Here is a 13,265-nt window from a genome sequence, read left to right on the forward strand (position 1 = left end):
CTGAGGTTCTATCTGTCCCCGGTGTTGCGAAGGATGGGCCTGGTCATATTGCCGTGGAACGCTCCATCCAGTTGGACTGTGCCGTACGTAACACCGATCCTTCATGGAAAAGTTTCTGTGGAAAAACACCTTTGACCACCAATCCATCAGGCAGTGGTCTGCACGGAATGTTCTCAAGGCCCTATGGGAAAAGAAGATGGTGGATCCTGTTGGGTGGTTCCCTGAGCAGACTTCCAAAGTCATTTGGCGGAATGCCCCATCACCAGAACTTTCAAACAAGCACCAAGATGTAGCTTGGCTGGTGGTGAGAAGAGCCCTCCCCATCAGATCCTTCCTGCATGCCCAAAGTCTCACCCCCTCCACACAATGCCCTCGAGGTGGCTGTGGTGGGGAAGAGATGGTTGCCCACCTCCTCCTGGAATGTGTCTTTGCAAAGCAGGTGTGGAAAGAGATGCAATAGTTTTTGTCGAGGTTCATCCCAAGCAGCTCTGTAACACAGGAGTCTGTGCTCTACGGGCTGTACCCAGGGACGCACACCGAGATAAACATCAACTGCTGCTGGAAGACTATCAATTCGGTGAAAGACACTCTTTGGTCTGCACAAAACTTGCTGGTCTTCCAGCGCAAAGAGTTGTCCACCACCGAATGTTGCAGACTGGCACATTCCAAGGTCCAGGACTACGTGCTGAGGGACGCACTAAAGCTTGGGGCAGCTGCAGCAAAGGCTCAATGGGGAAAGACCACAGTGTAAGGTCCCCCCACCATAGTGAACTGAGGGGCTGGATCCATGGGAAACCCCTCGAACTGTAGCCAGAAATTTTTGTTTGCTGTAAAATGTACATGGCATGAGAAATGAAATGGAAGGGTTGTGAGGCAACTCACTCCTGTACTGAAGGAAACTGATCTCCTTTCTACTCTCTGTATTGTTGGACTTGGTGCTTTTTGGAACTGTTTTGTAATGTATTTTTTTTGCAGATTTTTATGAATAAAGTATATTTTGGAAATTAATAAAAGAAAGTCTGGCAGAGGTAAAGGAGGGAAAGGACTGGGCAAAGGCGGAGCAAAGCGGCACTGCAACGTGCTTCGTGATAATATCCAGGGCATCACCAAACCAGCAATCCGCCGCCTGGCTCGCCGTGGCGGGGTCAAGCGGATCTCGGGTTTGATCTATGAGGAGACTCGCGGGGTGTTGAAGGTTTTCCTGGAGAATATGATCAGGGATGCGGTCACCTACACTGAACACGCCAAGCGCAAGACGGTCACTGCCATGAATGTGGTGTACGCTCTGAAACGGCAGGGCCGCACAACTCGACCCTTTCCAGCAAACACATAACAAAGGCTCTTCGAAGAGCCACCCACCGTCTCACAGAGAGAGCAGTGAGCTGGAAACGGGAGATGGGATAGGCTGTTCAGAACTGTCTGGAATAAATCTGTGCTGTGTTCGGGTAGAAAACTGGAATCCCCGAAATTGACATTTCAGTTGCAGCAAGGATGTGCAGTGGATTTGATTTTCTGAACGGGCTGTGTAAACAGTGCCCGAGACGCTCCAGTTAGTTATTTCCCCAGTCGACACATGCCCTCAGTGAAAAGCCACATCACTCCTCCAGAATCACTCATTGTTTTCATAGAATTTCAAAATGATTTCGCTGCAATGAGGGAATCCGGGAGTTTTGCAGCAGCCGTTGAATCGGTCACTGGAACCAGACCCACTTGTGATGTTATTTCCCCCGGGGGGGGGGGGGAGGGGGGGGGGGGGAGGGCGGGGGGGGGGGGGGGGGGGGGGGGGGGGGATGTTATTTCCCCGGAGGGGTGTTTCCTGCACTGAAACTGACAGGGTTTGTGAAACTGATCAGTTTCAGCTCAATCATTCAGGGACCTGGAATTCCCGCAGTTTGAGCCCGCGCTCACTTCTGATTGGTCACCCTCTTCCCAGTCGCATTTCTTAACCAATCGCAGAGCCTCGAATTAGGGAAAATGCAGCAAATCATTGGCTTAAATTGTCGAAATTGGCAGAACGTTTGAATTCGAAAAAGGCGCCAATTTCAGTGTCGGCAAAAAGCGAATTACTGGAAAATCTATTTAAAGTTGTTCGTAAAATATTTTCCACCAACCTTTAAAAACCTTTCTTTATTCCGCTATTATTGCCACAAATTCCTGGCGCTATTTTACGCACAGCTTTAACCTGTCATTTTTTCCCCCACTTCTTATCTGTAACCGGCGGTAAAAGACTCCATTCAGCAATCCTTCAGGGACTAATAACTCAAACTCGGTGTGGAAAGGAATAAATTAGACTATTGGTAATTCCCTTTCACACAGGGATCAGGGGGACAGTGAGAAGCCACTGAAATAGTTGCTCACAAACATTTTAAATAGTTCCAATTCTGTTCTGTTACTGACATGCTGGAATCAGACAGTAATCAGCCCTTTCACAGAGACTGTGGGTGGCTCTGAAAAGAGTCTTTGGTTTATTAGATGACATTTTGTCTGCTTTGCTTTTTCTGGGAGCTCTGAGCGCTGGTTTTCTTGGGTAGCACCCCGCCCTGAGCGATGGTCACCCGTCCCAGCAGCTTGTTGAGCTCCTCGTCGTTGCGGACGGCCAGTTGCAGGTGTCTGGGGATGATGCGGGTCTTCTTGTTGTCCCGGGCCGCGTTGCCGGCCAGCTCGAGGATTTCAGCGGTCAGATACTCGAGCACAGCAGCCAGATCGACCGGGGCTCCAGCACCCACATGCTCAGCATAGTTGCCCTTTCTCAGGAGCCTGTGAACACGGCCCACCGGGAACTGCAGCCCAGCCCGGGAGGTGCGAGACTTGGCCTTGGCCCGAGCTTTCCCGCCGGTCTTTCCTCCAGACATTTCCACAATCACACAAATACTTTCACAAATGGATAATTTCCGCAGCATTTACTTTACTGAAAGACTGAGAACTCTCCTCAATGGTCGGTACTGAATTCCATTTGCCTATATTCTTCACCAATCAGGTCACTGACCAACAGAAGAGGGCGGGATTTACCCGCCACGACATCAGAAGCAGAGAATTTGTCAATTTCAAAAAGCCCGCCAATTTCATTGCCGGAAAGGAGCGGATTAAAATAAATGTCATCCTTAGTCAAAGATTTAAAGTCCCATCTCTTGATTTTGTATTATTCAACTTGTAAAATGTTATTTAAATTGTGACTCATGCTACAATCGCTTTCAAACTGTCCCGGGTGGGGACTGCATTGGGCTGAAGTGAAATACTCAGTTTAGTTTTCAATCAGAGCCCAGCGTCCTTCTCTGAAAAGAGGAAGCCGGATCAAGTCCTCAAACGGCCCTTAACTTGCTCTGTAATAATCCCATCCCAGGCTGTTACACTGCGGAGAGTTGCTGTTAATAAAATGATTAATCAGTGAAGGGATTAATGTCTAATCCTTACCGCTGAAATCAGCTGTTAATGCGGTCATTCAGGGGCTGTGAAAAACCAGAATAAGAGCAGCTTTAAGCAAAAAAAGTGAAGGCGGGTGATCAGATTATGGGTTCGTGTTCGGTTAATAACAGGAGATACAAACACAGCAGTGGGATCGTTATTATATTATACATTGTCTTAAAGTGATTTCATAGAGATGTCGGATGCAGCTTTTTCAGAGATTGTTGGTGGCTCTTAAAAGAGCCGTTGTGTTTGGGATGTTTTTCAGTCCATTGTGCAGTTTTACTTGGAGCTGGTGTACTTGGTCACCGCCTTTGTCCCTTCCGACAGGGCGTGCTTGGCCAGCTCCCCGGGCTGCAGCAGGCGCACGCGGTCTGGATCACCCGGAGCTGATGGTTGTTGTAATGGGCCAGGCGGGAAGCCTCACCCGCGATGCGCTCGAAAACATCGTTCACAAACGAGTTCATGATGCTCATGGCCTTGGAGGAGATGCCGGTGTCGGGATGAACCTGCTTCATCACTTTGTAGATGTAGATGGAGTAACTCTCCTCCCTCCGCTTCTTGCCGCCCTTTGTTGACGGTTTATTTAAGGTTTTCTTGGCGCCTTTCTTAGGAGCTGCTTTCTTCTCTTTTTTTTATTTCCAAAATATACTTTATTGATAAAAATCTGTTAAAAATACATTGCCAAACAGTTTCAAACAGCACCAAAAAATACAAACATTGCAAGGGAGATCAGTTTCCTTCAATACAATCATGAGTTGCTTCACAACCCTTCCATTTCACATTTGTCATGCCAATTACATTTTTACATTTACAGCAAATGAAAGTTTTCCCGATACAGTTCGAGGGGTTTCCCAGGGGTCCAGCCCCTCAGTTCAGCTTGGTGGGGGGAGCTTACCATTTTCAGTTTCAGATACAGAAATAAACCAAACCCCTTCCGAGTGCGGATGAAATAGACAATCCCACAGCTCTATGCTAATGAGGGATGGGAGAAAGTAAAGATTGTGATTGGGTGATTGGCAGTGATGTCACAATAGTTTTATATCTGCAACCAATCACATACTCTCTCACTGCATTCAGGAATTACATTTCCCAAAGACTCTCTCCAGCCCCAGTTTCTATTGAAAAATCCACCAGGAAATGACGCCTGGCTGCGAGGGTCTCTTATTCTCAGCAGCTTCTCACATTCCGGCCTCTAAGTTGAGCGGAAATATTTATTCAGGCAGTTTCAACAGCTCAGAGCCGACACTGGGTTAGAAACCAGAAATAGGAATACGGGTCACAAACAAGGAGTTTATGCTGAACCTTTATAAATCTCACTGGTTATCGGCCTCAGCTGGAGCATTGTGTCTAATTCTAGGTTCCACATTTTAGCAGGGATATCAAGGCCTGAGAGAGAGTGCAGAGGAGATTGACTAGAATGGCACTAGAGATGCGTGAAAGGATGGCAAATCTACCTCGACTACACTTCTTCACACCCTACCTCCTGTAAGGACTCCATTCCATTCTCCCAGTTTCTCCGTCTCCGACGCATCTGCTCTGATGATGCTACCTTCCATGACGGTGCTTCTGATATGACCTCCTTTTTCCTCAACCGAGGATTTCCCCCCCACTGTGGTTGACAGGGCCCTCAACCGTGTCCGACCCATTCCCCGCACCTCTACCCTCACCCCTTCCCCTCCCTCCCAGAACCGTGACAGGGTTCCCCTTGTCCTCACTTTTCATCCCACCAGCCTCCATATCCAAAGGATCACCCTCCACCATTTTCGCCACCTCCAGCGTGATGCCACTACCAGTCGCATCTTCCCCTCCCTTCCCCTGTCAGCATTCCGAAGGGATCGTTCCCTCCGCGACACCCTGGTCCACTCCTCCATTACCCCCACCACCTCGTCCCCGTCCCAGGGCACCTTCCCCTGCAATCGCAGGAGGTGTAATACCTGCCCATTTACCTCCCCTCTCCTCACTATCCCAGGCCCCAAACACTCCTTTCAGGTGAAGCAGCGATGTACTTGTACTTCTTTCAATGTAGTATACTGTATTCGCTGCTCACAGTGTGGTCTCCTCTACATTGGGGAGACCAAGCGCAGACTGGGTGACCGCTTTGCGGAACATCTCCGCTCAGTCCGCAAGCAGGACCCTGAGCTTCCGGTTGCTTGCCATTTCAACACTCCCCCCTGCCCTCATGCTCACATCTCTGTCCTGGGATTGCTGCAGTGTTCCAGTGAACATCAACGCAAGCTCGAGGAACAGCATCTCATCTACCGATTAGGCACACTACAGCCTGCCGGACTGAACATTGAGTTCAATAATTTCAGAGCATGACAGCCCCCCATTTTACTTTCATTTTTAGTTAATTTTTCTTCCTTTTTTATACATTCTTTTTTACATTTTTTACTATCTTTTTTTGCATTTATTTCATTTCATCTTAGTTTGTTCAGTTTGCTTACCCACTGTTTTTTTCAGGTTTTTTTTCAGGTTTGCACTTGCTGCTGTTCAATATTCAGTGTATTCACACCTAATCTGTACTAATGCTTTGTCTTTCAACACACCATTAACATATTGTTTGCCTTTGCTCCGTGACCTTTTGGTCAGCTATGTGGCCTGGTCCAATCTGCACCTTCTCCTTTGTTATCTCTTACCCCACCCCCACCTCACATGCTTATAATCTGTGACTTTTCTAATATTTGTCAGTTCCGAAGAAGGGTCACTGACCCGAAACGTTAACTCTGCTTCTCTTTCCACAGATGCTGCCAGACCTGCTGAGTGATTCCAGCTTTTCTTGTTTTTGTAGCAAATCTAGGGTCGTTCTTCTTGGTGCAGAGATGTTAATGTAATATTTAATAGTTGTGTTCTACATTCTAATGGGTTGAAGAGGAACTGTTCCCACTGGCAGAAGGGTCTGTAACCAATGGACACAGAATTGTTAAAAGAATCAGGGGAAGATGAGGTGATATTTTATCGCGCGTTCTGATGATCAGAAATGTACTGCTTGAAAAGGGAGGTGAAAACAGATTCAATAATAACTTTCCTGAGGGAATTGGATCATTATTTGATGGGGAAATTACAGGGCAATGTGAAAATGACAGGGAGGTGGGACTGATTGGATAGATCGTTCAAAGAGCAGCACAATTGTTCAAATGAACTCTTTCTGTGTTGTAAAATTGTGATTATTGCTGTTCAGAAACATCCTGACACATCATGTCGCCTTTCAGTTCACCAGTTTTAAACACCTGGAACTGAGCTAAGTATTTTATTGGCTGTGATTATAGCATCAGAGACCAAAAGACAGCGGCCCAGTCCCAAAATCCACAGAAATACTCAATGTATTGCTCCATGTGAGCGATGCTTTTAGAGCAATGAGCATAGCTGCCTTCCAAACAGCTGGAATAAAAACAGGAAATGCTGGAAATACTCAGCAGGTCAGGCAGCATCTGTGGAGAGAGAACAGAGTTAATGTTTCAGGTCAATGACCTTCCAAGCAGCTGTGCCCGGGTTTGATTCCCAGCCATTCCAGTTTGGCATTCCTTAAATTCCTCAGATGAGAAACTGAAAGATCGGAACTGAGTTGGGTGCTGTCTCGAAGGAATTTTGTTTCCCAAAGCAAGAAGTGTATAATTTGAATAAACATATTTACAACGCTGATTTCCTTCAAATTAAAGTTCAATTGAACTCTGATTTTACTCCTATTTATTGATAATTATTATTTGACCTGAATCATACAGTGGACTCAGAATAGAATTACTCAGATTCATTTTCCCACAGCTATTCCCGTTACTTATAAGAAACAATTCCTGGATTCTGGAAGCTGTGAATTGGAGGGTAACAAACATATCCACACTATTCAAGAAAGGAATGAGAGAGAAAGCAAAGAACTAGAGGCCAGTTTGCCTGACATCAGCAATGGGGAATATGCTATCATCTATTATTACAGACATGGTAAATGGTGATGTGGAATATCAGAATATGGTTGGTCAGAGTCAACATGGATTTATTAAAAGGAAATTGTCAATGATAAATTATTAGAATATGTTGATGTTGTAACTGCCAGGGTAGATAAGGGGAACCAGTGGATGTAGTCTGTTTGGATTTTCAAAAAGCATTCAATAAGTTATCAAACAAGTGGTTATTACACCAATGTAGGTCCCATGCAATTTGGGGATAATATATTAGTATAGATTGAGTAGTAGTTAACAGACAAAAAACAGAGAGTAGGAATAACCGAGTCATTTTCGGCAGGAAAGCTGTAAGTAGTTGGATACTGCAAGGATTGGTGCTCGGGACTCAGTTATTTACATTCTGTATCAATGACTTAGATGAGGTGACCGAATGTCATGTTATCCATGTTTGCCGATGATATAAAGTGAGGTGGCAAAGTAAACTGTGAGGAGGATGCAAAGGGGGAGAAAAGGGATTTAGACAGACTAAGTATGTGGGCAAGAATGTGAGAGATGGAATATAATGGGGAGAAGTGTACAGTTACACACTTTGGCAGGGCGGCGCAGTGGTTAGCACCGCAGCCTCACAGCTCCAAGGACCCGGGTTCGATTCCGGGTACTGCCTGTGTGGAGTTTGCAAGTTCTCCCTGTGTCTGCGTGGGTTTTCTCCGGGTGCTCCGGTTTCCTCCCACAAGCCAAAAGACTTGCAGGTTGATTGGTAAATTGGCCATTATAAATTGTCACTAGTATAGGCAGGTGGGAGGGAAATATAGGGACAGGTGGGGATGTTTGGTAGGAAGATGGGATTAGTGTAGGATTAGTATAAATGGGTGGTTGATGTTCGGCACAGACTCGGTGGGCCGAAGGGCCTGTTTCAGTGCTGTATCTCTAATCTAAAACAGCAAAACAGAACATTTTTGAAATTAGTGAGAGAATGGGAAATGTTTACATTCAGAGGGACCCGAGTGTCCTTGTCCAGGAATCACAGAAAGTTAACGTGCAGGTACTCAACCAATTAGGAAAGCAAATGATATGTTTGTCTTTATTGCAAAGAGATTAGAGTATGAGTATTTATTGCAATTATACAGCGTGAGATCACACTTGGAGTGCTGTGCAGTTTTGGTCCCCTTATCTAAGGAAGGATATACTTTCCTTAGAGGGAGTACAGAGACGTGCCACTAGGCTGCTTCCTAGGATGAGGGGATTGTCCTATGAGAAGAGATTGAATAGACTAGGCCTCTGTTCCCCAGAACTCAGTAGAGTGAGAGGTAATCTCACTGGCAGATAAAATGCTCAGTGGCTTGACATGGTAAATGCTGGGAGGATGTTTCCTCTAGCTGGGCAATCTAGAATGAAGGGTTACAGTCTCAGTATAAAGGGCTTGGTCATATTTGATTGAGAAGAGGAGATTTTCTTTTCAGTCAAAGGGTTATGAATCTTTGGAATTCTCTATCCCAGAGAGCTCTGGATGCTCAATCATTGTGTATATTCAAGAGAAATCGATAGGTTTTTGGATATTAAGGGAATCAAGGGGGCTGTGCCAGTGTGGTAAGATGGAGTTGAGGGAGGAGAACAGCTGTTATATTATTGAATGGTGGAACTATTTCGATGGGCAGAGTGGCCACTCCTGCTCTTATTTCTCATGTAAACTTTCATTCCCTCCCAGGGATTGTTTTATTCTTCAAAAAGAGAAATACTGCAGCCGCTAGAAATCTGAATAACAGAAGATTCTGGAAACACTCAGCAGTTCCAGCAGTATCTGTGGAGAGAGGAAGGGAGGAGCAATGTTTCAGGTCTATAGAAGGGTCACAGAACTGGACCATTAACCCGAGCTTCTCTTCTCCACAGTTGTTTCCGGACTAGCTGAGTGTTTTCAGTATTTTAGCTTTTTTTCTTTCTATATGTTATCTCTTTCCCTTTTGACTGTTTGCTGTGAAACTTTCAGCATTGTGCTCAGTTCTTTGTGCAGTTATGTTTTCTTTATTTGAAGTAATGCAAATAGTATCCTGAAAAATCAGACAGAAATACTGCTCAATGTAGTGTAATATATAACAGGGCACATTTACAAATATCAGATCAATATAGTAAACATTTTTATTAAGAATTGATTACTTTTATATTCAGTATAAAAATGTGAAGAAATATGAGTTTATTACAAAGTTTATTACCTCACATTACCTGTTTATTAACCCTGACAGGCTGTGCCAATTTCTGCTTCTATTTTGCAGTTCTCACTTTCAGCTAGCAAATGTCAGCAATCTGTGATACAGTGCAGTTTACAGATCAGACAGTCAACACGACATGCAATAATTGTTCAGATTATGGAGGACAGGTGGGATTTAGAAATACTGGGAATGGAGATGAGTTGTTATTACACTGAGTTTGCCCAAAGATTAGAGACACCATTGTGGCAAATCAGTCTGTTGTCCTGTACATGAGAATCAGAATCATTCTTTATTTGTGGCTGTCTGTCAGTCTCTATTACTGAGTGGGAGTGTGGGATTCATGCTGCATTGGTCAGTCTCTGGTACAAAGTGTCATATTCACTCTGAATGTATAAGGCTCTGGAACTGTTTGTGTGTGTGGAATTCATTCTGTATCTGTCAATCTCTGGTACTATATATGAATGTGGCATATATGTTTTCGCTCTCAGTGTCACTGTATTTGTGTGTGGGTTTCATTTGATATCTGTCAGCCTCTGTTTCTGTACACGACTGTCAGATTCATACTGTGCCAAAATGTCCCTGTTGCTGTATGTGACTGTGTGATTCATTCTGTATCTGTCATTCCCTGGTATTATGTGTCAGTATAGACTCATTCTGTATCCCAGTCACATGTACTATATTTGAGAGTGCGATTAATTCTGTACCTTTAAGTCACTGGTATTATATGTAAATGTTGGATTTCTGTTGGATCTCTCAGTTATTTTTTCTGTTGTGAATTTGGGATGGACATAACATCTGTCAGTCTCTGGTACTGCCTGTGAGTGTGTGTTTTGTTCAGTATCTGTCAGTCTCAGGTACTGTCCGCGTGTGTACTTTTTGTTCAATATTTTCAGTTTCTGGTACTGCCTGTGAGTGTAGGTTATGTTCAATGTCTGTCAGTCTCTGGCACTGCCTGTGAGTGGAGGTTATGTTCAGTATCTGTCAGTCTCTGGTACTGCCTGTGAGTGTGGGTTTTGTTCAGTATCTGTCAGTCTCTGGTACTTCCTGTGAGTGTGGGTTTTGTTCAGTATCTGTCAGTCTCTGGTACTGCCTGTGAGTGTAGGTTATGTTCAATGTCTGTCAGTCTCTGGCACTGCCTGTGAGTGTAGGTTATGTTCAGTATCTGTCAGTCTCTGGTACTGCCTGTGAGTGTGGGTTTTGTTCAGTATCTGTCAGTCTCTGGTACTTCCTGTGAGTGTGGGTTTTGTTCAGTATCTGTCAGTCTCTGGTACTGCCTGTGAGTGTGGGTTTTGTTCAGTATCTGTCAGTCTCTGGTACTGCCTGTGAGTGGAGGTTATGTTCATTATCTGTCAGTCTCTGGTACTGCCTGTGAGTGTGGGTTTTGTTCAGTATCTGTCAGTCTCTGGTACTTCCTGTGAGTGTGAGTTTTGTTCAGCATCTGTCAGTCTCTGGTAGTGCCTGTGAGTGTGGGTTTTGTTCAGTATCTGTCAGTCTCTGGTACTGCCTGTGTGTGGGATGCATTCAGTAGCCATTAATCTCTGGGTTAGTTTGTCATTCTGGATTCACTCTACACAAAATTACATAGTATTTACAGCACAGAGACAGGCTTTTCTGCCCAAGTGCTGGTAGTTCCAATGAGGTTACTCCAACCCTACTTCATCTAATCCTATCAGCAAATCTCTCAAATTGTTTCTGCCTCATTTAATCATTTAGCTTGATGTTAAATGTAACAATGTTCAGCAGCTCAAGTGCTGTCAAAGCAGGGTAAAGAAGATTCCCCTGAGTTATTTATTTAATTTATTACTGACTATTTCATATCGACAGCTTTGGACTCCACCACAAGTGGGAAACATCTCTACCTCTACCCTAACGAAACCCTTCATATTATTCAATGCTTCTATTAGGTGACCACTTAGAGAAAAGAGCCCAGGATTGTTCAATAGTATGAACTCCTGTGGAACATATAGTTCGGGTTGCATTTATGGAATAAATGCTGTATCTCAGTCTGAAACTGTATGTGATTTTAGATTGGCATATAATGTGTAGCTCAGGCTGCAATAAATAACTGAGACAATATCTTTCACTCTAACACTATAGTTTTGTGGAGTGCTATGTTATTTGTCATTCAGTCTGTTCTGATAGAATATATAATGTTACCTTTAAGTCTGAGGCAATGGGGGGTCAGGTACAGGGTCCGGGGGTGCCCAATGGGAGCGGTTGGAGCTTTGAGGGTGGCCCTCCATGGGGAACAGGGTGCCTAGTCAGGAGGACCCCGCCGCAGCCCGCAAGAAAGATGCCTGGTTTTATCAGGCAGGGTTCTTGGTGCCTTTGCCACACTGCCTCCCCGCCCCCAACCCAACCGAGGATAAAATACCTGCAGCAGAGAGAGGAGTCCCATAAGTGGCTGTTAATTGGCCAATTAAGGGCCTTGATTGGCCTGGGGCAGACAGGCTGTTTCTCCCCACCCCCGTTCCCTGTAATATTGCAGTGGGTGTGGGAGGGGGTCAGAAAATTTCCATCAGATTGGAAGTTGGCAAATGTTACACTGCCTTTCAGGAAAGGAGGGAGAGAGAAAACTGTGAACTACAGGTCAGTTAGCCTAATATCAGTCCTTGGGAAAATGCAGGAAGTCTGAACAATGCATTGAGAAAAGCATTGAAACAAGTCAACATGATTTTCCTGAAGGGAAATCTTGTTTGACAAATTTATGAGAGTTTTTTGAGGATGTAATTAGCAGGGTAAAGGGAAACTAGTCATATTCCTGGATTTCCAAAAGGCATTCAATAAGGTGCTACATAAAAGGTTAATAGAGAAGATAAGGGACTCATGGAATTGTGGGTAATATATTAGCATGGATAGAGGATTGGTTAATGGACAGGAAGCAAAGAGTGGGTATAAACAGATTGGCAGGCAGTGAATAATGGAGTGTCGCAAGGATAAGTGCTGGGGTCTCAGCTATTTACAATCTAAATTAATGACTCAGATGAAGAGACAGAGAGTAATGTATCTAAGTTTGCTGATGATACAAAGGTAGGTGGAAAGGGAAGCTGTGGGAGGACATAGAGAGGCTGCAAAGAGATATAGACAAGTTCAGTGAGTGGGCAAGAAGATGGTAGATGGAGTATAATGTAGGGAAGTGTGAAGTTCTTCACTTTGGTCATAAGAATAGAAAAGTAGAATATTTGATAAAAGGTGTGAAACTTGTAACTGTTGGTGTTCAAAGAGACTTGAGTGTTCTTGCACAAGGAATACAGAATGTTAGCATGCAGGTACAACAAGCAATTAGGAAGGCAAATGGCGTGTTGGCCTTTATTGCGAGGGGATTAGAATACAGGAATAAAGAAGTTTGCTACAATTGTACAGGATTTCGGTGAGACCACATCTGGAATACAGTGTGAAGTTTTGGTCTGCACACTTAAGAAAGGATATATGTGCATTGGAGGCGGTGCAGCAAATGTTCACTAAATTAGTCCCTGGGATGAGGGGATTGTCCTGTGATGGGAGGCTGAGTAAATTGGGCCTATACTCTGGAGTTTAGAAGAATGAGAGGTGATCTCATTGAAACATACAAAATTCCAAAGGGGCTGGATAGGGGAGACACTGAGAGATTGTTTCTGCTGGTCAGACAATCTAAAACATGGGGACACAGTCCCACGATAAGGGGCTGATCATTTAGGACTGAGATGAGGAGAAATTACTTCACTCAAAGGGTTGTGAATCTTTGGAATTTTCTACTCCAGAGGATTGTGGATGCTCCATCATT

This window comes from Heterodontus francisci, unplaced genomic scaffold, assembly GCF_036365525.1.
Source record: "Heterodontus francisci isolate sHetFra1 unplaced genomic scaffold, sHetFra1.hap1 HAP1_SCAFFOLD_286, whole genome shotgun sequence".
NCBI lineage: Eukaryota > Metazoa > Chordata > Chondrichthyes > Heterodontiformes > Heterodontidae > Heterodontus > Heterodontus francisci.